Genomic DNA, 4,869 nt, shown 5'->3' with positions numbered 1-4,869 from the left:
CTTTACCCATACCCCTCAGACACACCTGTGGTTTTTCTGTTCTGAGTGTCTGACACATTGTGAAGACTGTGTGGCAGCCCACCAGTTCACTGTTTCTATAGTCTGATGCCAGGGTCATGCAGACATCCTCTTGCAGGGCCTGGCATGAGAGTGTATAAACCCCAAGGAATTAAGCTTGGCTTGGTCTTGTACATATTCCCTCTTAGGAGTGGTCCCTGCAGTGCACTGTTCTGAGAATTCTGTGGAGGTTCATCTCAGGAGGAAATAGTTCATGCCAAAAAAAGCTAAGTGTGAACTAACATGTGCAATGCGAAGGGTCAGGAGTGCTGGATCCAAAAGCCGCCGGGGAGCTAAGTTATTTGACAGTGTAGACCTAGTCGTAGTCAGATATGGAGATGAGCAGCTGAAGAAAGAGCTGCCATATTTCTGTCTGGGATTTTGCATGTGGAGACAGACACTTCTGAGCAATGTCAGAGCAATGGTGCGTGTGCTACTTGTACAGCCTGGGCACAGACAATAAATATAAAACTGTCTATGTACAATGTCTTATTGCTTGTGAATGAACCAACTCCACAATTATATTCCAGGAAGCATCAACTTTTCTATACATGTTGTGTAGCTTATGTATAGATAACAATAAATAAATAAATAATGGGTCAAAAATAGGGAACAAAAGTAATCAGTTATCTCAGGAAATATTAGCAAAGTCCTGGCGTTGTCTGTGCTCAACATATTTATTAATGATCCAGAGTAACGCCATGACAAATCCTGCTGATTATACTAAATTATGCAGGGTAGTAAATCTGAAGGAACTGGGAGTAACTGCAGAAGAATCTCAGGATCCAAGCTGACAAGGCAATAAAATACCAGATAAAATTCAATGTAGGTGAATGTTGTAGAAAGTGGTGCACACAGGGAAAGTAATGTTAGGTTTATAAACATGGAATGTGTTACAGAATGGCTTATGGCCCAGCTATCACTTCTTAATCTTATAATAGATAGCAAAACAAAAATTAGGAATGTACAGGACAGGAGTAGGGAACGTTTAGGAAATGAAAAATACAGCAGCAAAGTTTAAATCCCTCTGTGCTTGCATTTTGAACACGCATGCTATCCTAATCTCTCAACTCATAAAAGATGGAGCAGAACTGGAAAGGCAACATGCATGATCAGAAATAAGGATTAACTATTATCTGAGGAATAACTAAAACCTAGGGCTTTGCAGGGTGGAACAGAAATGGCTTGAGGAGGGTGAATCTATAAAATCCATATAAATTCACCTTGAGAAAGTGAACGAGGACAACTATGCACTGAATCTCAAATGAAATTATTGGCCAGATGTTTAAAACAAAAGAAGGCATTTTTTCACACTTGCTAGATTACAGCAGTTGTTGGTGGGATGTCAGTTTGCATGAACTGAAAAGCAATCAGAACAATTAATTCCAAAAATGTTTTCCTAGGACAAGTAAATAGATACCATCATTAGTCTCTGAATTCCATACTGATGGACACTACAAAAGTATAATTAGCAGTTACCGCTATATGCTTGTTCTTCTCCTCTTCAGGCTTCTGTTACTGCTGCTGTCAGAGACAGGAAACCAGACTGACCTTTAAACTGAAGCAGTGGAATTGCCCTTTAATTCTTACATATACATTCCCTCATACAGAGAAATGGAAGAAAGCAGAAAAAGAGCCAACAAAGATTCGTCAAAAGCAAATTCTGTTAAATATTATAAATATATTAATTTCATTTTTTGACAATGTAACAGGTCATATAATTAAAAGAGCTACATAGTTAGGTTTTTGACACTATCACATTACATTATCATAAATACACTCGTTTCATATAAAACTGTATTTTAAGTAGGATGGAAAACAGGCTAGAAAACCATATTTAGAGACTCATTCTGAATGATTCACTGCCAAAATGGAATGAAGTATTGAGGAAATGCAAATAGAGGATAAAGAAGAATGAGATATCCATTTTGCAGAGAAGTGTCTGGGTGGCTAGTGGTCCACAACGTGAGCTTGAGTGAACAACATGAAAAGCAAACATCTTCCTAAACGTGAATATAGTTTGTGAAATGCAAAAGAAAATCTTTCTACATCATCCAGCACTTGGAAGGCTTCATTTGGGCTCTATGCTCATTTCAAGGTATGTCTAAGGAGCGCAACCAGCATGGCCATAGGTCTAGAAAATATGATTTGCAATGGAAAATTAAATAAATTCATCCTGTTTATCTTAAGAAGAGGAGATTTGGGAAGAGAAAGCATATCAGTAACTTTCAAATTGGACTTGCTATGCTACAGAGCAGTATTCTGTCCAGTATTTGCATAGGAAGTCAAACAATTCCAGAAATGTACAGACTTACAGTGTGCATGGTGTGCATCTGATGTCCTGAAATATTCAGGATTTTTGGTTACACAGAAACCAGTCAGAACTGTTGTATGATATTTCTGATCAATGCATTGGAATTCCAGAAGAAATGCAAAGAATCATTAAAAGGCCCAGGCAGCAGAAGAGGTCAGTTCAGATATGTGGTAGCTCTAAGCAACAGTAGGAGTGTGGTCATTTAGATTTTGCTCACAAAAACTTCAAGACCATAAATTTTTTCACAGTGCATGGTCTTTACAGATTATGTATAAATTTTTGAGATCTTGTCTCTGAATTGTGAACTCTACATCCCTCATCCTCATGTTCTTCATTTGCAGGTTTGTGCTTATTGATCCTAATTGATATCTGATCAAATGCAACACTAACCATAATTCCTTTTTGTTTTATTAGAAACCATTCAAACACTGTAGTCAGTGGTGTTTAGAAATGAGACACCTATTTATTTCTGTAATGAAAAGCGTAATTATGACAACAGTACTAGGCCTGTTATAATGAAATTTGAAGGGACTTCTACTTAAAAAAAAAAAACAAAAACAATGAGCTTGCATACTGGTACATACTACAGAACTCGGGATTCAGTATCTGAAAGCTGGACTCCCAACTGTAGTTCCTACAAGACTTACAGATTTGTGGGACTCCTTTCACAAATCAGGCTCATAGACAGCAAGCATTCTACAAAGCAAAGCGTGAAGATAATCGAACCACTTCTGAAAATTTGCTTCTTAATGTCCATGTTCCTCCGTCCACCTCTAGTGAATTATTTTCTTTCTATTAAGTATTCTCCTGGTGCCTCTTTTTCCCCTAAAGCCCACACTGTAATCTCCTCCTCTCTCCTTGTGGTAGCCACTAACAAAAGAACTTGATAGAAAAAGAGTAAGTTGAAACATATGACTAAGAATCACAGTGGCTGCTTTTAAACTGTCCGTCTATTTATTTACTTTATTTTGCTGTTTTGAAATCTGTGTGTGCCAAGACCACGCTCTGGGAGCTCCTTGCTGTGTATAAACTAACACTATAATCAACAGTTACAAGACGCTGCTAAATCTATTGTCACGCATCTGCACAATCATAATTCACTTCCATGCAACTACAAAGCAATTGGACTGCCTGACTCCACTCAGTCCCACCAGTTGCATTGTCAGCTGCCTATGAAAAAATGAAAGTCCACAGAGAAAGAAGAAGATAATGAACCAGTCTCTGGTAGGAACGACAGAAGAAATTTTTGCATCAGGATAAAAATTATATTGCAAATATTTCCTTTGTTATGACAATAGAGTAACATCAATATATTACTGAAACTATTTGCAGGTGATTTTTAATTTCCATGTCCCATACGTTTCATGTACATACTGAGCAACAGCTAGTGCTTTGTAAAATCTTTAATAAGACAGAGATGATGAAATCCCAGTTGGCAAACTACCTTCTCAATTCTCTAGTATCAAAGTGGAACAGTTCTGGTGCAAGCAGTTCCAGCACGTTGCCTGAAGGATCTCAAAGCTGTCAGTGCCACTGCTGCAAATGTCAGCTGACAAGACCCAGTGCCCACTGACCTCAGCAATCCCTTCTAATCGATCTTCACTCTTTGAATATCAATCTCTGATTTCCAATGTAACAATTCCAGTGCTGGGGGTACACAAAAGGGAGATCTGTGGCCACATTCCCAAATCGAGTCAGACTACCTACAGTCAGGAAGACTGGAAGCTTCCAAGGCTGACCTAAGTTTATGCCAGATCTATCCTTCCTCCTTAAATCCCATTTCAACAGGAGATGTCAGGCGAATCGGTAAGTGACCAGTCTGGCACAGTTCTCAGCTGGTTCACCATTATTTGCTCAAAAACATCTTAAATCCAGTGCTCAGAAATAGAAAGATTTCAATGAGCAGTATGCTCTAATTTATGAAGCCTTATCTCTTCTTCTTAGTTAATGTATAACATGTAGAGCCAGTGATCAGTACTGTCCCAAAATATACTGTAATCATCAGCTGATACTTCAGCAATTCCTTATTTCTGTGCTGCTTCATACATAGCTCTGAAAACGAACAAAAAATGTTCTTGCAGATCTGTGGCCTGTGTTTGATTAAATCTACCATTTTTCTTAGAGTAGAACTAATAATTTGTCATTTCTCTGATTGCTTGCATATTATCTCATAAGAGCTATATCTTTGTTTACATGAAAACTCCGAGCTATTCATTAACAAACCTGAATGAAAATTTTCAGCAGATGCAAAAGTTATTAGAAGACAACTAGCATGAATACTTAAACCTTACTTCTTCAAGAAACCTGGCTTACCTCTTAGTAACAAGTGGGCTAAAGCAAATCACTGGTGGATTTGTTATAGGACCACTCTGTAATGGCTTCCCACTCTGTCCCTATAAAACAGTTTTTATCACGTACATTAAAAACAGGCTATTACCTGTTTACTGTTAACAGACATGCCCCTGAATGCCATTTCCCCTTTATGTATATATTAATAT

The sequence above is a fragment of the Fulmarus glacialis genome, unplaced genomic scaffold (genome assembly GCF_000690835.1).
Source record: "Fulmarus glacialis isolate BGI_N327 unplaced genomic scaffold, ASM69083v1 scaffold17997, whole genome shotgun sequence".
NCBI classification, from domain to species: Eukaryota; Metazoa; Chordata; class Aves; order Procellariiformes; family Procellariidae; genus Fulmarus; species Fulmarus glacialis.
This window is presented reverse-complemented; position numbering follows the sequence as displayed.